This window comes from Plectropomus leopardus, chromosome 24 (genome assembly GCF_008729295.1).
Source record: "Plectropomus leopardus isolate mb chromosome 24, YSFRI_Pleo_2.0, whole genome shotgun sequence".
NCBI lineage: Eukaryota > Metazoa > Chordata > Actinopteri > Perciformes > Serranidae > Plectropomus > Plectropomus leopardus.
This window is the reverse complement of record NC_056486.1, coordinates 5,788,304-5,809,322: the sequence shown is the minus strand read 5'-3', so window position 1 is coordinate 5,809,322 and position 21,019 is coordinate 5,788,304. Positions and strand designations below refer to the sequence as shown.

General features: G+C 37.8%; 2 long non-coding RNA genes and 1 pseudogene across 3 annotated transcripts in view; 1 reads left to right on the top strand and 2 right to left on the bottom strand.

The window, feature by feature from the left end:
• LOC121962845 overlaps positions 1 to 9,118 on the bottom strand; it is a 16,584-nt gene extending 7,466 nt beyond the window's left edge. The window contains exon 1 of the long non-coding RNA XR_006107172.1: positions 9,034 to 9,118. This is a non-coding gene — a long non-coding RNA (uncharacterized LOC121962845). The remainder of the gene's footprint in view (positions 1 to 9,033) is intronic.
• LOC121962842 overlaps positions 1 to 17,542 on the top strand; it is a 19,303-nt pseudogene extending 1,761 nt beyond the window's left edge.
• On the bottom strand, positions 14,216 to 21,019 carry LOC121962844. Of its 2 annotated transcripts, XR_006107171.1 has the most exons (5): positions 20,639 to 21,019; positions 20,175 to 20,291; positions 16,297 to 16,394; positions 14,445 to 14,586; positions 14,240 to 14,292 (listed from the first exon to the last, which is right to left on the bottom strand). It is a non-coding gene; the product is annotated as an uncharacterized LOC121962844 (long non-coding RNA). The 2 variants fall into 2 exon arrangements; XR_006107170.1 differs by having other exon boundaries at positions 14,216 to 14,586.

Here is a 21,019-nt window from a genome sequence, read left to right as displayed (position 1 = left end):
TTTAGAGGAGAGAGCTGACAAACAAAGCATGTGTATAAAACATCACAAAAGCTCAGTCACACAATGATCCATCCAGCGGTTTATAGGTAGTGGCAACAGCATGAGCACACAGGATGTCTCTATAAATCAGTGTGGAGACGGTTTTTTTTCTAACTAGCTCTGATACAAAATCCAATTAGATTTTTTTTTTTAAATTAGGAGTTCAACAAGAGTTTTGTCGCGTAATTTTCTATCCAGCATAACAAGTAATAAAACTGATTTTATTTAGCATCAGAGAAAGAATAGCAAAGCTCTGTGCTCTTGTAAAAACGCAAACATTTTAGCTACAGTGAGCTGTAATGACCAGGTTGTAAACAGGTAACCATGGTAGACTATACCAACTTCAACTCTACCAGTAATTTAAAAAATAATTTAGAAATTATCAGGAAAGTGAAATTGGAGCATTCTGGGCGCTACAGGGCTGCCTTGGTTGTTGTCCGCCATTGTCTGTGATGAAGTTGCTGTCTTGCCTTAAAACTCGGCCTGGTTCAGCCTCTTACAGACAGGAATGTCGTCCTGTGACAAATGGGATTTAAAATAATAATAATAATAATAATAATGCGTTATGTACTGACGCATTAGCACTGACAGCCCTAGTTTAAGACTTGTAAAAGTGTCTGAACGCAGCACAAGAAAAGTGACGTCGATCCAGCCAATAACCGCCCAATCCTGAAAGATCTGCTCTGAACCAGGTGAATTATGAAACCTAAAGGAAAATGACTTTTTTTTAGCAAAATAAAACGATCAGCAGTCTCAAAAGCCTTAGAGAGATCTACAAAGAGTGCAGCACAATGTTGCTTTCCATCAAGAGAGTTGATAATGTCATTACCACGACCAGTAACCCTCCGACAGACTGAAAGCTTAGATAAGGTCATGAGCGTAACTTTTGTGTCTTTATCTCTAAGAAACTTTCTGATGGATGGTCGTTAAATATATTTTTAATAATTTGAATTTTCATTTTTAAATATAACCCAAATAGCTGGCAAAACACTTCTTGTTGTAGCAATTATCCAAATGCTTTAGTGCACTAAGTATAATTTACTATTAAAGCAATTAACCCTTTGAAACCTGGACTGACATCACTTTTTATCATTATATTTATAGTATTTAAACCTTCGAACCCTAAGACAATGGTTTGTTTGGTACAAAAATGGTAAATGGACAGGTAAAAAAAAAATACAGCAATGTGCAACTTGACAAGACGTGTTACACAAATTGCAGATAATTAGTAGACTTGGGAAATTTAAAAAAAAAAAAAGAAAAACTAGGAAATAATGTTAAAAAAACACTATATTTTTCAGAATTATACCTTTTAAATTATTTTACAGATATAGACATACCTTTTTGTTATTTTTTAAACTTTTTTTCTAATTTTCAGGCTATTTCTTTTGCTTGTTATTATTTTTTTTTTAAGTTGCTCATAGCCTTCAGATGTTTTTTAAGAAATCAAGCCAAATTGCTCGGGGTCGAAGGGTTAAAAGGAGTTCGATTTCAGCACCCCATTTAAAATAACTTCTTTTTCCTTAGAAAAAGAAGTTTCATAACATGATGCCAATTTCCTTGGTTAAGCCACAGCTTGTTTCTGTGATGTCAAACAATACCAAGATTAACATCATCTGTTTTTGTTGTAACCGTCTTCTTTACTGTAAATGCTGTTTACGAGCCAGCCAGGAAACTATCTGATGTTCTTCTTGGGAAGCGTCTCTGAGCTCGAGCTGAAAGCTCCCTCCTTGTCAAAAACGCTGTTAATTCCAGTGAGTCATTTATTGACATTAGAATGGTTCGCTACAAGTGATGAAGTCTCAATTCGCTGAGAGAGATCTTCAGTGATAAAATGCTCTTGGAGTTAAATGAATGAATGAATCATAGTCGGATGGGACTGGTCACTTATTGATTGTGAAAAAGACCAAATAAAATAGTGTGTATGTAAATGACATCAGCTTCAGACATAACATGTTAATAGTGGAGGACAGAGTGAATCCATGGGTGTGTGCATGTGCGTGTGTCTGTAGGCCAGCAGCAAAGTCTAATGCTGGAGCCCAGAGCGTCGGTCATTCGTCCACCATGACCTCATGGTCCCACAGCGATGACCTCATGTGTGATCACTTTACAACACAAAAGAGAGAGAGAGACGGACCACAAGTAAGAGAGGAAATCTGGAAAGACTGTCCATCAATATTATCTAGAGGCTGTCTCTCAAAACCTCCAACGTCGGTGGTCAATTGGCTGAGCTCTAATGCTAAAATCTTATGTGTTAAATGCAGTACTATTAAAAGTAATGGACAATTTTCTGGTGATTTTAACCTTTACTTTTCCCTAAATATAATGAAAATTCCATCAGCCTCACCTGCAAATGTTCGCATGCTAAGGCAGTGAGCACAGAAAACATTATACCTGCCAACGACAACATGCTAGCACTGTCATTGTGAGCGTGCCAGTGGCCGTCAGAGGTGGTTTTGCAAGTCTTAAGTAAGCCTCAAGTCTTTGCACCCAAGTTCCAAGTCCTAATCTTTGAGCTGGATTGTCCTAAACAACTCTTTACAACATGAAGTGCCATTTTAACAACAGAGTCAAGACATTAAAACAAGTGCGACTGAACTTAAATAAAAGGTAATGAATTGATTTGTAGAGCACTTATATGAAATACTTCTTAAACTTTGGGCTTTCAGGAAGTTATCAAGTATTTTCAAGTCAACAGGCTCAAGTCCAAGTGAAGTCACTATTCTGTAGGTGCGTTTTCCATCCAGATTTTCTATGCTTATTTTCAATTTATCTTTAAAAAAAACTGAATAGAAAGACAAATGATAAAAAAAAAAAAACGCAAAATATCGCAATAAAAGCTTTTGCACTTGGAGAAGGTGGAAAAGTTGGTTTTATCAATGAAAGGTAAATGCAACTATGTTAAATGGACACAGCGTATGAATGATGAGATACTGTCATTGCATACATAAACCACTGCAAGCTCTCTTTGTCGTCTCAGGACGGCTTTTTACATGATTATGCACACAAGGCTGTTAGCAGAACTCCTCCAACACACCTTTTCCAACAAATCAGCTCTGGTCCTCGAACCCTTTTCGTTTTCGGATTTTTGGAACCTTGGTGCTATCCGTACTGCGTTTCCATCAATTGTGAGCAAAACAATTGCATAAAGGATGTGCCATCAACAATGCACAACAGAAGTCCAACAGTAGCAGCGAAACTGTGGATTACACCGATCACCTGCAAACTTTTGTTCTACTACAGATATTTGTTTTATCCAAAAAAAGAAGTATGGACCAAATATTAATGAGATCACTGTACATTCTTTTTTTTGACAGTTTCTCTCTTGACTCCTCCATTGCTTCCTTCTCCATCCGCTCTTTGAGACACCCCACTGATGTTGTCACATCGAACACTTCAGGTCGAGAAAAGGCGTGTTAGAGCACAGAGCTGTAATATCTGTCGCTCAAAACTCAAAATCTTTATTATCAAGTGTTTTCAGTCATTATAAATCCATTGCTTTCCTTTAATTGAGGTATGACTGGTGCTCTTCTACTCTCGTGATATAATGGCACCTGACTGGAGAATTAGCGGCACCATTAGCATAAAGAACCATTTCCCATTATTGGCGAAACAGTTGTGGATGGAGAAGTACATTAATTCACTATTTCTTTAACCGATTTGCTGAAAATTGTTATTAAAAACTGCACTACGTTTGGATGGAAACCTCACCACTGTTGTTAAAGTCCAAGTCAAGTTGCCAGTCTTTTGGGATTTTGTCAAGTTGATTTTAAAGTCATTGAATTAATGACTGAAATACACACCTCTGATAGCTGTTAGTCTGGTTTTCTTTACTCTTGTTTAAATGCAGCTCTTGTTTTGGAGGCTGATAAAGAATTTCACAATTCATGTCACGGGTTACACATATGTCGAGACACAGGCCTCTGGGATGTGTTGAGAGACACAGAAAGGGAGGGGGAGGCCGACACGAGAGAAAGAGATAAATGGAAAGATAACAACAGAGATCTGGTTTCTGTTTCGGTAATGCCAGCTGTACCAGTCTGCTCCCACTCAGCGTGGGAAACTAAACAAGCACGTTCACTCCCTGGAGGAAGAATTAATATGTGACACTCAAAAAGCTCCAGGCTGACATTTGGTCCCCGCAAATGATACAGCGGCCACTCTGACACACAATTAACCTTGTATCTTTTATTTACTGCACCTCTACAAAGTGGAGCAGAGTCATCTATCATGACGGCAGAAAAATCATTATGGGATGACTCACAGCGGGAACAGTTTATAGAGCTACTGTAAACTGAGATTTCCTGTATAGACCTGGTCCACCACATAAAGCCCTCTCAGCACAATAATAATAATAATAATAACCTGGGTGTTGGCTGAGCTGATGATCTCCAGTCTGTTTGGTCCGTTTAACCCTTTAAAACCTGGAAACCTTGTAGTGCATTCAGATGCCTCTCACAAGGATTTCAACCTTTAAATCCTGAACAAATTTGTGCGATTTATTTCAAAACATGAGAAATAAATGTCTAGCAATTTACAAAAAATGAGCAATTTGGAAGTATTTTTTATTTTTAAGCACTTATTCAGATCATTTCCTTCTTTTAATTTTTTTAGTTTTACTTTCCCTCTTTTGTGGTTGTTTCCCATTTTGTGACTAATTTGCAGGTAATTTGTTTTACTAATTTCATGAATTATTTGGGTCATTTTTCTTAAGTTAATCATTGCCTTCTTCCCATTTCTTTTATTAAGAAATCAAGAAATTAAAATCTCTACACTATTTTTTTTTAATTTACACAACTATGTATAATTATTTTACAGAATTGTAGAATAATTCAGGCAATTTCCTTCTTTATATATATATATGTATTTCTTCTTTTTTGTTTGTAATTGTTTTGGTATTTTTCACTAATTTCTTGTAATTGTGGGTCATTTCTTAAGGTGCTCATTGCCCTCTTGCCCATGTTTTTCAAAGAAATCAAGTCAACTTGCCCAGGTTTCAAACAGTTAAAAAGGCCTAATGCTGCATGTAAGGACTCCTCATAGGCTCTCCAGTTGGAGACTTGAAGCTGGTAGTTCGTAAGGAATGGTACCAGAAAGAAAAAGATCAACAGAGCAACCAAAAAGGACTAACAGATGTACAAAAACTGAATCCCGTTGGTAAACTGGCTCAGATTACAGCGTCTTGTTCAAGGGAGCTGCAGCAGCCAGGCAGGTATTTTCCAATTTTATCCCATCGCCTCAGGTGAGATTGTTTAAAGTTTATAGCAGTCTGAATGCTATAAAAGACAAACCACAAAAAAGAACAAGAACAGCATTACTGAGGAATAAAGAAAACGCAGACTTTGCAGCTTCCCAGAGAACTCAAATGCAGCGATGTGTGTGTGTGTGTGTGTGTGTGTGTGTGTGTGTGTGTGTGTAGGTGAGGAGAGGACACACATAATAACTAACAGTAGCCAACAGCAACATGTTACAACACATTGGTAGCTGAGGTATTCACTGTTTATCCAGCTCAAACCAGCAAAACTGACACTATAAAATCTACAGTATCTAATAGTTTTCCTCCAAAAAAAGAAAAACACGGCTTCTTTAATATGTCTATTATAAATTTAATAGCCAACAGCAGGATACTGGGCCTGAAATGTGTAACTTATGAGCCAAATGACATTTCTTTAGCTAATTTTATTGTCTCTAAACTCCCCCTTTTTTTCCACTTTGTCATGATGTTGTCTTCAAATAAAACACTTTGAGACAACACACAAAGAACAAAAAAGTGTATTACAACTAGGGCTGGGCAATGTGGATATATTTTTGTGATATCACAATATTTGTTCCCAAATACATTGATATCGATACTGCAATGATACTGTAGGATTGACTATTGGTGCTTTAATAAAATATTTAGACAATGATTTTTTTTGATAGATAATCACTAGTGATGTGGATAGAGCTGCTTTAATCAAATGATGACTTAGTTGTCAACTATTACATTAATTGTGAACTAATCTGATTATTAATTAGTCAGTTTAAGTAATTAAAAAAAAAAGCTTCCAGCTTCTTAAATGTGAGTGTTTTCTTGTTTTTTCCCTCCTCTATAGCCATACTCACACGTGGCTAGTATTATCTGGCGACCGCTGGTAATTTGTCATAATTGCAGAGTTCATCTGTGGTCTTAATCTCGTGCTAATCTGCCATGTCTTGAATTTGTCAATTAAAATTCCACCATAAAATTTCGACCATAATACGCAAACACAGACGTCATCTGAAAATATTGGTCCCATGTGAATCAGCATCTCTTTGATTTAAGGTAATTAGGGTTTTTGTTTTCTTGGCGCCTCTTTTCTGTCTGTTTCCCGCTGAGAATCACAGATTCTGTGTTGGCAATTATAAACACAGACGAGGACGGGTCATTTCTAAATCACCTGAGGTCCCTTGGTATTGTTAATGGTAAAATGTATATCTTTGGGTTGTGGACAAAACTGAGGACATCATATGGGGCTTTTGGAAACACTGACTAAAAATTTTCACCATTTTTGACATGTTATAGACCGAACAACTGATCGGTTATCAGCCCTGAATGTGTATACACTGAGTAAGTGGGTAAAGGCAAATAACAGAAAAGTTATAAAAGCTTTTTAAGTTCAGATAACCAACAACCATACAATCATAATAGTAATACTTTAGGTCTGTCTGTCCTCCAGGCTCCAGTGTTACCAGATAACCAGCCCAGTTTGGAGTCAGTGACGAGTGTGGATCAGCTGCTACAGCTTCTGTACCCAGAATATAATTTACTTCAGCACTGCCTGAGAAAAAAGTCATGGCACGCCTCCTCCGCTCCCTCTTTTTCCACCTCCTCAGCGAGCCCTTTGGTCCACTCTGAGGATGAGGATCTGTGGGGTCAGCCGCGGGAGGAGGCGCTTTTCAAAGTGGATGGGACTCTGGGAGGTAAACACTGAAAAACTTGCCAAAAAGTGCAGTACAGTAAATGTAGTTTTGATTGCCGGAATTTGGATAAAAAATAATTACATTCAGGCCTTGTAATGATCTCTTTATCAAAGTCTCAGTGCCAGAAAGATTTAATAGGACTGGACACCGATTTAGTTGATAAATACAACAAATGCCACGTTGGAAAGACTAACGTAAAATGAAAATTAGACACATTATCGATTATTTCCTGCTATCACTCCAAAACCTCTAAAAACAGATAAATTCAGACCCAAAAGCTCTCTTGTATTCCGATTCAGTGACTCAAACACATGTGTTTTCAGTCATCTTAGAGGAGATCCAGCGGACCTCGTGCCAGCCCAGAGAAGTGTGTGTTGGAGGTCGCCAAAGAAAACCCAGAATCCACCAGTCAATTCTACCTCCCTCGCTGTGTGGCGCTGCATCGGTGCGGCGGCTGCTGCACCAACGAGGCCCTTTACTGCACCAACACGAGTCACGCGCTTGTCAACAAGACAGTAAGTGGTGCAGCTGGAGTCGTTCTTGAATCTGAAGTGTTTATTTCCACATCTGACACTTTTTAGAACTAAAACTAATCAATGCTCACTCACATTACACGATGGTGTTGGTATTTTGTGCTCTCACACCTCGAACTGCCTCAGAAAAGAGGACAGAAACTGATCCACTCAGTTGTGTAACGAGCTGATGTGTATCACAACCCGCCCTACTGCGGTGGGACGCCCTTTGGCTACAACTGGACATCAAGTTAATACAACACACAGTCACGCACAGTTGCACAATCTTGCAATCATTACATCAATCTCAGAACATCATAACCAGTAATACAGTGACGACGGCAGCAGAACAAAAGACTAAGGAAAAAAAGTTCTTACATAATCTAGAGTACACACACACAGTTTTGTGTCTCTCTTGTACTTCTACCATCACTGACAAAGCATTCCCAGGCCGCTCACCCAAACCTTAAAGGGTAACATCAGCCTTTTTTCCCCATGTTCTTCTGGGGTTTTTTTGTCTAAGTGTCTCATAGAGACAACCATTTTTGAAACTGGTCCAGTATTGACTGAGAATGCCGCAGCCGGCAGTTGCGAAAAAGGCCGCAAAGTTAACAGTCAGGGCAATTGTACATGATCACTTTACGTCCACTGAAAGTGCCAGTTTTTTGCCACTGGCAGGCTCAGATTGTTATTTGACATTATGGAAAGGATCCCTTCAGATACAGACCTTTTTGTTGTCGAGTCTGATCCTTTGTGTTGAACCAGAGACAGCCCTGAAATCACTGCTGTCAATCCCACCAGACTCCATTCAAAAAAACTGTTATTTTATCATCATAAAACACATTTCATTCAAAGTCATATGAAAAAAAAAAAAGAACAAAAACCATCTTGGAACATCTTTCCACTGTTCCCACAATCGCAAACTCCAGTTAAGTTAAAATAAACCCTTAATTTACCCAAGTAGATGTGAAAGTATGCTGGCTTTATACACACTAAAATTGCTGTTTATTTATACGCAGTCTGGTAGGTTTGGCCACAGTGATTTTGAAGCTGTTTCTGGTTTAACAAAAAGGGTCTTAGTCTTTAACAAAAAGGTCTATTTCTGTAGAGATCCTAACCATAACATCATCAGACACTTTTATGAAAATCTGAGCCTGTCAGTGGCTTTTATTGTACTAAATTGCATAATTGATCCAAATGGTTAAATTGCAGATGATTTCACAAATTTTCATTTTTCATTTTCACTCAATTGTTATTCCCTTAGTCACTTAGACAAAAAACATGAGAAAATAGCATCTAAAGTAGTGAAGTTACCCTTCAGCTATCACAAAAAAAGTTTAATTTACACTCACCGAATTGTGACCTGAATTTTCCCAAAGTCCTAATGCTTAAACAGTCTTGTGAAGAAGAAAAGACTCGCCAAAATGTCCTCACTTTCCAGAAATGTCCTCACTCTGCTGGTTACCTGTTACAGTCCTCATTATGTAGCAAGTAAAAGTACAAACACACATGCACACACATACCCACACACACTTCTAACCTCCATCTTTCCTCCTCCCAGTTGATGGAACTGTCCCCGCCCAGGATGGACCGAACCGTTGTCATGGTAACCTTCGTCAACCACACTTCGTGCGAATGCCTCTCCAAGCGGCCGCTCCACTCCATCATCAGACGAGCTGCGACAGATCACCTGTGAGTAAGAGTGAGGAGTCACGTCTGCGTGTTTACAAACATTTCTGAGTCATTCGTCCTGTATCCATGCATTTATAATCTTGCATCTGTGCAGGTGCTCCCCACCCGAAGTTCCCTGCGCCTCCGGGGCATTATGGGATCCAGTAAACTGTGTGTGCATCTCCACAGACGCCATTAACTACTCTGAGAGAGAGACAGGTGAGCGTGCATGAGTCATTTTGGTCAAATTATTCACTTAAAGGAATAATTCACCCAAAGAATGATTATTTGTATATCATTACACAAATTTGTTTTTCCTGCATGCCTTCATGGTGAACGGAGAATCCAAAAAATGCGACGATTCTTCACAAATTCAAGTCATAGGGGTTCACGTTAAAAAACAGCAAAACTATATTAAAACATTAGTTTATAAACAACTGGCACAGTATAATCCTTCTCTCATTAACCCAGTCACTACTTTCCAAAGAAGGATCCAAAAATGAAAATCTTGATGATTTGAAGTCATGGGCAGCTAAATTTACACCTGGGAAAGAATTTGCATGTATTTTTTAAACTGTAAGGTTCTAGTGAAAATGTTGTTATATGCAGATGCCTATAACTTTAATTTATCGAGAATTTTTAGTGGATGTTGTGCTAAATTTGAACAAATTCCTTCAAGCATTCACTTTCACTGGCAAGCAAACAATAACAAAAGTGCCTTTACATAAAATGTGCTCTAATACCTGAATGTGTTTTTTTTTTTTTAAGTAGATTTCGTGAACTTGTTGCCTTGTAACTTGTCAAAAGAACTCCTAGTTCTCAGCAAGAATGCAAAGTCATCCAAAATGTGGTTACACCTTAAACCCGCATTGAGCAGGTTTCGGGATGTGAGCCATTTTTCAGGAAAAAATGTGTTCAAAAACTCCACCACCACAGCCAGTTGATGATGGTGGTGATGATGATGATGATGATGATGATGCGTTGGCAGCAAATGAAATGATCTGAAACGACTTTTCCCCTAGGGAATGCTTACTCAACTGTAACATGAGAAGCAAAAGTGTCTTTGTGGCATTTCACTTGTACAATCATGTAGTGAACTCGGGCGCCTTCCATTTCCAGCTACTTCTTCTAATAATAAACAAATTTCACTTATCACACTGACAGACTGAAAATAGAAAGTTATGGGAAAGAATCGGAATGATCAGAGATAGCTGATTGAAATCTATAAGTGATGTTGCTGCAGAAAGAGAAAATAAATCTGGAAAAACAACTAAATACCTTTTCTTACTGTTTTCCATGTGGCTTCCAGAGGCGCTGGACTCAGGTCTGCTGGCTCTCTGCGGGCCCAACAGGGGGTTCTGCACGAATCCACCTGCGAGTGTGTTTGTCGAAATGGACTCACTGAGGACAGCTGCGATCCAGGCTGGAAACTGGACCACAACACCTGTAAGGAGGGTTTCAGTTACTGAAAATATTTTACAATAAAACCTTAAGCCTACAATAAAACATTAAAACCCAACAATGACAAGTGGAAGACCGGGATTTTGAGTCTTAACGTACAGAACAATATAAATACCAAACATGCCCCTCTTTTTTCTGCAGGTGCTACCCGTGTTTTCACACTCAGGGTTTCATCAATAAATTTGCATGACTTTGAAGGAAATTTTAAAGGCCATGCATTCTCTTAAACAACTATATAATAGCTTTTTTAATATCTATTATTTAATTATTAATATATAAATACAGAACAGGATTAGAACTGTATATTTAAATATAACTGTTCATTATTTCTGTGATGCAAAAAGGCCTGTCAATTAATTTATTAAGCACTGGGGAGGGACTTATGTTTTTTTTATTTTGGCTTTAGGGGAGGGGCATACTTTGTATTTATTTTATCCCCATTTAAAAAAAAAAAAACAAAAAACAAAGCATTCCAAACATGCAGGCCTGCAGGCTGAAAGGCATGGAAAGCATGTAAAAAATATAATTTTTATTTTTCCAAAAAAAAATAAAAATTGGGGTGAATTTTAAAGAAAAAATATTGGCCTTTTTTCTTTCGTTTATCACAGCCAGAAACAGAAATTTTACACTTTTCTGACAGTTCTGTGTTTTACACAGATTTGTGAAACAAAATTCCATGACTTTTCCAAAACTTTTAGGGCATATTAAGTTTCTTCAAAACTTTTCCAGGAGATTGCTATTTGCAGATTCCAGGATTTCCAGGGATCATGGAGCTAAAATAGATATAGATACCACAGATAACGGGAAGTTTTGGGAAGTACGGCTTTATGCAAATATTTGACAAGTCAGAGCTTGACTAGCAAATATTAAGCTTGGCAACACTGACGGATGTGCAGAATGCAATGACTCATAAAGTTTTGATTCATTCACTTTCTTTTCTCAGGTGAGTGCCAGTGTGAAGGTCAAGGTGAGGGAAAGTTGTGCCCCACCGGCCAGCGGTGGGACGAGGAGCTGTGTGGCTGTGTGTGCGCCGCAGAGTGTCCCGGGAACCAACCCCTGAACCCCGATACCTGCCTGTGTCAGTGCAGAGAGAGTCCACAGTCGTGTCTGCGGCAGGGCAAGAGGTTTAACCCCAACTCCTGCAGGTAGGCGCGCACGAGGGCCGAGGGTCTGAAGTTTGAGCAGGTGCCCATCCTGCTGAAGTGTCTTTGAGCAAACACTTCTCAGCTCTGCAGTCATTTCTCCCTGTGGAAGCAAAGAGGCAAAAAAAGAGAACGTGTCCTTTGAGGGATTAAATTATTCCAAGCACTCAACCTCCTCTGCCCTGAGACCAAAAAAAAGCCATTTAGCAAACATTTCTCAGTCGTAAACTTTTTTATCTTCCTTCTGCATGAACTGCTGCAGGGATGACGCATTTTCTTGTAGGTTGACACAGAAGTTATCATTATTCTGGTTCTTTAGTCAGGGGGCTTATAGGATTTTGATACTTACATGTTTTGTTCAGCAAGATAATCTTCACAAATAAACACCACTTTTATTATTTTCAAAGACCAACTGCAATCACAAGAGGTAAAAATCTAATATTAGGCTATAAGAGGGTGTCTACAGGTATCAGTCACTTTTTAATGAGTTTTAAGTCCTTTTCAATAAAATTTTGACCAAATTTAAAGCGTTTTTTTTTTTTTTTTGACAAATTATCTTTCTCTTATTCAATCATTGCACGTTTATGTAGTATGTACTTTTTGTAAGGATATGGTTACTAGAGCTTGTTGGGTTGCATTATTGATGCTCTGCAGTCTCACTTTGCCACTTGTTGGCAACTGGCTTTTGTAAGACACATAAAAACATGAAAGTTTCTTGAGCTTAAACCAAAAACCCATTCAAAAAACCCGACGAGGGATCCGGACGCGCTTAAATGCTAAATCATTTCTGGGTTTTAGGTCTCATTCATGCACAACATCAATGGAATTTTCAACAGTCTTGCCTTTTATCATGTCTTTTATTAATCATCTTTTGCATTTATAGAAGTTGGAATTAGTTGTGGCACTGTTTGCTGTTTGATGTCAAATATTACATTTCCCCTTTGACTGTGTCAAAATATTTAGCAATCAGTTCTGTTTCTAAATGATTGGAAAAAAACACCTCAAAGAGGTACAGTACATCACAAAAAGCTGTCTGAAAATAGTGTAATTATACTCTCATTTTAAGTCTAATAACGAGAATCCAAGTCTGGTTTCAAGACTGCGTCAAAACAGTTTAACAGCGTCATTGGTTCCTCTTTTCTTTCTTCCACAATTGCATAAAATAAATTTTAAAAAACCAATGACCTCATGTAAACCCACACTTCCATAATCCTCCGGCTCTGCTACACTTGTCTGCAATATGAACATCACTGCATTGCATGAAAAAAACTGACAACCTTATGTGGCCAAGAAAGAACACACTAAAACTCCTTATAAAGAGTTCTGAGAGAACGAAATATGTGAGCGGATATAGAGTAGTTATATGAAACGATGGAACAAGGGCTCGGGGGCCGAAGAAGGTCGTGACCTCTTGGACAGTGACGGCTTTGATCAGTTCATGATTTATACCACGGACACTCAACTTGCTTTGCTTAGGGACCACTTTTGTAAAATGAAAAGAGGCCGGGGGCCAGTCACAGCAGCCCCATACATGTTTCTAGGATTTTAGGATGTTTCTAGGATTTTAGGACATTTCTAAGATTTTCGGACATCTCTCAGACTTTGGGACATTTGTAGGATTTCAGGACGTTTCTAGGATTTTAGGACTTTTCTAGAATTTTAAGACATTTTAGGGTTTTAGGACATAGGAGACCAAGAGGCAGTCGCAGCAGCCCCACACATTTCTAGGATTTTAGGACATTTCTCAGATTTTGGGACATTTTCAGGATTTCATGACACATCTCAGATTTTAGGACATTTTTAGGATTATAGGACTTTTCTAACATTTTACAACTTTTCTAGCATTTTAGGGCATTTCTAGGATGTTAGGAACTTTGTGGGACTTTAAGATGTTCTAAGATTTTGAGACATTTTTTAAAGATTTTAGGAAGCTCTAAGATGTTAGGACATTTCTAGGGGTTTTTGGATGTTAGGACCTTATGGGCTTAGCTAGGACCTCTGTCTAGGGTACTGGCACTTTTTTGATAAAAATGCTCTATTTTTATGTTATTTTATGGTTTATGCACTCTGGCACCTAATGGGCCACAGGTTGAGTATCACTGACATAGAATTAAAACATACAACTTGGCAATAATGACGTCATTGTACTGGCATGATTGATTCATGAAAAGTTTTGTATTGGTGAACTTTTTTCAACAGAAACATTCATGTCCGTGTGTGTTTTGATGACGCCTTCCTGTTACCTGGTGAACAATAGTCTGTGGTTATTGTGTCACTCTGGCAGTTCCACATATTAGTTCACGCTTTTAAGCTCTAACTCATTGTTTTGAAACTGTAGCTAAGAGCGGGACAGTTCCTCGGTTACAGTAACTCTGATTTAGAATTTGTTTCCTTTTTTAAATTAAAATGCATCATTTCTGCACGTTATTTCATAGGAATTACCTGTATCAGTGGCTTATACTGGGCAAACTGGTCCAGTGGGCTGTGCTCAGCCTGGTCGGCCCTCAGGGTGCCATCACAAAGCTCTGCAAGAGAAAGTGGTGAGGAGACAGTGAGAACCAGAGCTTTGAGAGACAGGCGGTTAGAGGGGGAGAAGGCATGCAAACTCTCAATGGACATGTCATACATTCCAACCTCCAACAAGAAAAACTTTCTTCCTCCATTTTCTTTCGCTCACATGTTTCTCTATGACCTTTTATGGACACAGGGCGTCTAAAACATTCGACCGCGGTCTCAGCTGCGTGTGTGTGCATCGCATGCGTGTCGGCGGTTCCCACAGCCAGCATGCAAGAGATCAACCTCGCTCTGACCCAAGAGGCCTGCAGGGAGACAGACGGGGAGACTGGGTGAACTTGATGACAGTGAACAGAGCAGCGATCAGACAGACGTGCAGGCTCAGAGACAGATGGAGTGACGGAGAAAAACACAGGCAGACATGAGCTTTGATATGAGTGATTTGTACTCAAAGTTCATGGACATACAGCTTCTTAAACTTTCTAAGCTTTGGTGGGCTGAAATAAACAAGATCTTAACTCAAACTGAGACTCGACATTAGTCAGATGTCCTTGATTGTAAAGTTACCGCCTCCATTTTGACACACTTATCTATATCCATGTAATTGATGAGTTTGAGTCAAATATTTCACACCCTAAAATTCCTTCAAACTTAATTTTAACAAGTGGTTATACACCAACAAAATGACAACACAGACTAAGAGATGAAGTACTGAATAGTAATTTTTGATTAGTTTTGTGTTTTTTGTGTGGCTACATTCCATTTATGTTGTAAGTTTCACTTTTTTGTGTTGGCAACATAACAAAATGACGGTCCTTACTTACCTCCAATGCCATTTACAGGCCACAGGATAGGACTGGAGACAAACTGAAAATTGCTATCAAGAGTTAGAATAGATATCTTTGTTGTCCACTTAGGTTGAAATTTGTCTTCAGTTTCACATACATATAAAAACTTCACAGACATATTCATTAAACAGAGGATGCAAAAGTTCCTGAACTATAAACGCGGCGTTCCTCCTGGTTTGTGTGGCGTACAGCTCTCCCCAAGATAACAGATTTGATTATTTTGTATTGCGAATTTTTTAAATATATATACATTCATATATAAACACATAGGGAAGTGAGCTTATTTGGAAGACCATGAGCTTCAAGGGTACCCACTAAGCCCATGCCAAACTTTTGCCGTATTCTGATAAAGTAAACAATGAAAACATTAGAAATCGAGTGCCCCAGGAATGAGACCTAAAACCCAGAAACAAGTTAGCATTTTAGCACTCCCTTGTCTTGAAGTCAATGGGTTTTTTATGGGTTTTTGGTTACAGGCTTGAAATAAGGTCTTAAACTTGTGGTTAACACAAGTCACGCCAAACCGCGCTGAACACGGCTGTACAGCTTTGTTGTGGAGGTAATGTTTAGTCATGCAACCGTGGTGTAATTCATTTATAGCTTAACTTTCACTTTTTACTTCTGACAATAGGCATTAATGCATCAAAAATCATAAAAGTGGTTTTCATTTGTGAAGATTATCTTGCTGAACAGGCTTATTTCCTGCAAAAATCCAAAATCCCATGGAAAAATTACATAGGCTTTTTGACGAGGGAACCAGTGCAACGCTAATTTCAAAGTGAGATGGCAAAAAAACCCAAAACATCCCTGTAGATGTCTTCAAATGAGAGATTAACATAAAACTAGATATGTATATATATATAATCTTGAAAACAGATTTTGTGGGCTTAATAGGGATGTTTAACATAATAAAGGTTTTAACACACAAACGTGTTCTTTCAGATTAATGTATTTGTTACTAGCTGAATGTCTACCCAGATATTATACAGATTTTATTCAGTCTCTGGTTCAACCAAATCCAGCTCTTTCGTACAGTTTAGGATGTTAGTATTCAAATATGCACAATACTCATTTTGATGTTTTCTCTCTCTTTAAAAAAAAAAACAAAAACTTTGACTCAACATCTGCTCACAGAAGGTGGTGGTGCACACAAGACAATACACCTACTGTGATTTTGAAGATCAGAGTTCCCAGAATTTGGCCATATTCTTCCCCTCTCTGGAGAAAAACTCACTGTTTTTCTCACGCACAGAACCGTTTGATGCCTGCAAAAAAAAGAGCAAAACTTGGATGAGGGGTTTATCCAAAAGGGATGTGAAAATCTGAATAACTGACAGTATTTTTGCCAAACAGTATAATCTCCCCTGCGTCTTCTTTTTATTTCGTCTGATCCTTTCAACCTCACCCTTTCTTTTGCTTCCATCCTAAAACTCACTTTTTCCTACTTTTCCCTCTCATTTTCTGTCCTACTCAACTTCCGAACTTCTCTTGATCTTTTTTTTTCTGGCTTTCCCGCCCATCTGTCCAGCTGTTACAGGTTGCCTTGCAGAAAGCCCAGACGTGTGTGCCAGGCTGGATTTTACTACAGTCACCAAGTCTGCCAGTGCATCCCCAACTACATGAGACCTGAGTGGAATTAACCAATCACAGCCAAGACTGCCGGTGAAGCCATTTATTGCCCTCCTAGAAACGTTCTGGCCCACAAACAAAAGGGCAAAGGGAGGAGAAGCCTCTTTGACAGGAGGACAGGAAGGTCGAAATAAGCATTAACATATACTGGATTATAACAGCTGCACTTGGAGGAGTTTTATTAATGCTGTCTGTGCTCTGACACTCTTCCAAAAACACTGCAAAGGAGGACGGGAGTGCTTCCCAGTGAAACAAAAGGGCCACCAGTAACACTCATAAGAGTGGATGTCAGCCAAAGAGGAAATGAAGAGATATTTAACTCTACAGGACTCTAATAACGCCAATCACAGCTGCCTGACAGCATGTCAGCAGGGGTGGGAAAGACCAATCAGACTCAGAGCCAGTGTTTTCACCACCGCAACGTGTTTGAGCATGATATTCAACCGCCGACCTGCCACACTCATGACTGTGTGAAATGGAAAGTGTGATAAAATAATAACAGAGCAGATTCCAGACATGCTTTTTAAAAAAAGAATAAATAGGCACTTTGGCAGTCTTGAGTCATGACATGTTTGAGAGGTTGAAGGATTTATTTCGCAGAAATCATGTGATGTGATGTTGCCGGGGCCTTATATTCCCCCTTTTTTTAGCAGAGGTGGAAATGGTGACAGTGTGTTTTGGTGGCACTATATTTAACCCATGAAAACTAGAGGAAATTTGCTTGATTTCTTTAAAAAACATTGGAAGAAGGCAATGAGCAAGGAAAGAAGAAATAACCTAAAAATTGGCAAGAAATTAGAAAAGAAAATTTGGAAAATAAATAAATTAATAATAATAATAAAAATTAAGTGTAAAAAGTTCATGAAACAAGGAAATTACTTGTTAAAAAAGTGCTTTAAAATGTATAATAATTCTGTGACATAATTCCCACACACTGTCATGGACAAAATTTTCAATGACTTTTCAAAGACCCCAATTTTTGTTTCTTGCCCCACTCACCTAGCGTTTTTCAAACATATAAGATCCAAACTCTATTCAGACGTGGACATTTGACAGTCCAACATCAAAGTTTCTGTCTACTTTGAATAGTGTCATTTTGGTATTTTAAAGAAAACATGCCTTTCAAAAATGTAAGAAAAAAAAAAGGTTTCTCCAAAAACATTCCTTCTAAAGGCATTAAATCTGCATTTAATAAATGCAAAATACAAAAGTGCTTAAAAAACAATTTGACATGCCTTGTGGACAAACATGATGGTAGATAAAATTAAGAAACTTTCATGATGAAGAAATAAACAAAAAACATAACATGGAACTTGTCACATGTCAACCCATATTAAAGCTACGTTTCATCGTCAGCCACAAAAAAATAAACTTACTGTTACGTTAATGTAATTTAATTAATAACACACAACACATTTCCATGAATTCAATGACTTTTCCAGGCCTGGAAAATGTGATTGTGAAATACCATGATTTTTCCAGGGATTCCATGACAGTGGGAACCCTGTTAAATATGTAATTATAATAATTAGAAATATAGTTTTTCCCTAGCTTTTTTCTTTTTCCTAGTTTTTTTAAAACTGCCCCCCCACCCCACAGTTTTTGAAAGAAATCACACCACATTGAAAGGGTTAAATTTTAGCTATAGCTTTTAACTATACTGAAACGGATGGAGTGAAGCTCTGACTGCAGCTTTTTTTTTTTTTTTTAATTTAGGCTGATGATGAAAATGTCTTTAAAAGTCTTGTGCAGCTGCCCTCAGCCTTCTTCTTTCTTTCAAGAGACAAGAGGTTTGATGCCAGACTCTGTTTAATTAAACACAAATTTAAACACTCCCAAACAGCTATTATATCCTCCAGTTTCTACTTGCCTCTCCTGAAGCGCTGCTCTTTGAAGATTTCACTCATACGTGTCTGAATCCATCACAGTTGATGGTAACACTTGGGTACAGTTCTGGATCTCCTCGTAATTTAATTTTACACACTCTGAGTAATATTATTTGTAAATATTTAAATCTTTTTTCATATTTAAAACTGATATTTTGAAGATGAAATCATGTGTAGTTGTAAAATGCTATATTTAAGTCACAATCATAACTATTGTTTTGAAATGAAACTAAAATCATGTCTTTGTACTCCAGCAGTTTAAATTTTCATTGAGCAAATGTTTTTGTCAATTTTGCGTGCACTGCAAGATGAATTCTAACAGTTAACTTAGGCTACAGCTTAAAAAAATAAAAGCAATGATTTTAAGGCTCAAAACTACACTTAAGGTTAGGAGGAAGATTTACTGCAGTGTAGAGATGACTGTAGAGCCTGTGCTATATGGATGTAGAGAAAAAGTAAAATTCTTGCTCTAATCATGCTACTATTAAATATTTAAAGTAGTTAATTTGAAGTGCTGATTAAAAGCTTTGTCATACATATATTTTGTGTACCTGTTTTGTTAATTTTTTAAGACAAATGTTAGGGGTATACTGGCAGCAACATCCTGTTGGAAATAAAAGATCTGCTGTATGTTGAAGTCAAAATAATACAAATAAGAACAGAAACACTCTTAAAGCCACTACATCGTTGAAAGTATCTGTATCACACGATTCATAGTGTAAACAATCCTACAGAACCACAACTGGAATCTAATTCTACAAAGAGTATAATTATAATATTAATGTATCTTGAACCTTACCGGCAACTGCGCAGAAATGCAGCTTTAAACAGCATGAACAGACATGAAACAAAAAAAAAGAAGCTTTGCATTCAAACGTCGATTTATAAGTCCCATTTCAACTGAGTGATGCTCTGAACTCTTCAGTATCGTCCTAGTGACAACAATGTATAAGATGAAATTTGTTTCTTTTTCTTTGACCCTTTGAAACTTCAGCAATTTGGCCTGATTTCTGTCAAAAACACAGGAAGAAGTTACAGGCTGAGTTACAAAAAAAAAAATCTAAAAAAAATCTAGCAAAACAAGGAAAAGAAACAAGTTTAAAAAAATATATAAAATAAAATAAAAATAGAAAAAGGAAAAGAAATTAAATAATTTCAAAAAATTAAAATAATAATAATAAATGTTGCTAACTAAGAATATTTGTCTGCCTCTCTTTAAAAATTTTCTGGTTATCATTTTCTTGTCAACTTCTTCTAATTTCTTGCATCTTGTAGGACATCTCTTGCAAAGTGCAAACTGCCTTTTGAACCGTGTTTTCAAAAGAAATCCAACCAATTTGCTCAGATTTCAAAGGTTTAAATGTTAAAAACACGAGAAAGCGCCTGAACACGTGTAAGCCCCTGAAGACAGCACAAGAAAACAGAATTCAAAATTTTAAAAGGGTTAAAAAAAACACCTATTGTACATTTTCTTCCTGGTAAGTAGATATGAAATACTCGTATTTCAAATAACAGTACGGTTAAAAGTACCTCCAGGCCTCACATGCACACGTACACCTGTAGGCAGGAACTTGACTCTCCCCGTGGTCTCCTGTTTCTTCTTCTCCCTCTTCTTTTGGCCGTCTCTCTCTCTTCCTGCGTCTCCGTCTACCACAATAAACAATATTGACTCAGATGGAAAACTAAGATCATCTTTCTGTCTGGCCCTCGTGACCGTCTGCCTGCTGAACTGCCTCGTCACTTGACTCAGTCTCCATCATTAGATCATTACAGAGCATGATTACAGTGATTAATGGCTGAGTGGTTATTAGTCACAGAAAGCCTCAGCTACCTGACACACATTTCATCTGACTATTTTAGTGGGATACATGTAAACTGTGCCAAATCAAAAAATAGGACAAGTGAATGAGGCTCAGCAGGATTAATAATCACGTTGGCTGCTCCACTAACAGTGAGTAAGGCTTGAAAATGAGCTCATTTTGACAGAAAATTACCCTGAAATGTCGAAGCAGTTTCAGGCTGAGAGTCTGGCTGCAGCTGGTGGAGTTCAGTCCTCTGTGGGTTCGGCTCCTTTCAAATCAGGAAAATGGAATCAATATTTCAATATCATGGCTAAAAACATGGAAACTTTTAGTGCTCAGTTATGCAAACGTGGCAAGAAGGATTCTCCTGTCTGGTTTTACCTTTTAACTAGTTTCACATGTTGGACTGCAAACTGTAGTATTGGCAGTGGTGGAAGAATTATTAATAACACCTTGTGAAAATACTGTTACAAGTTCTGCATTGAAAATGGTACTTTAGTAACACAAGTATCATCAGGAAAATGTACTTTAAGTAACAACAGAAGTACCCAATTAAGAAAAAAATAATAATTA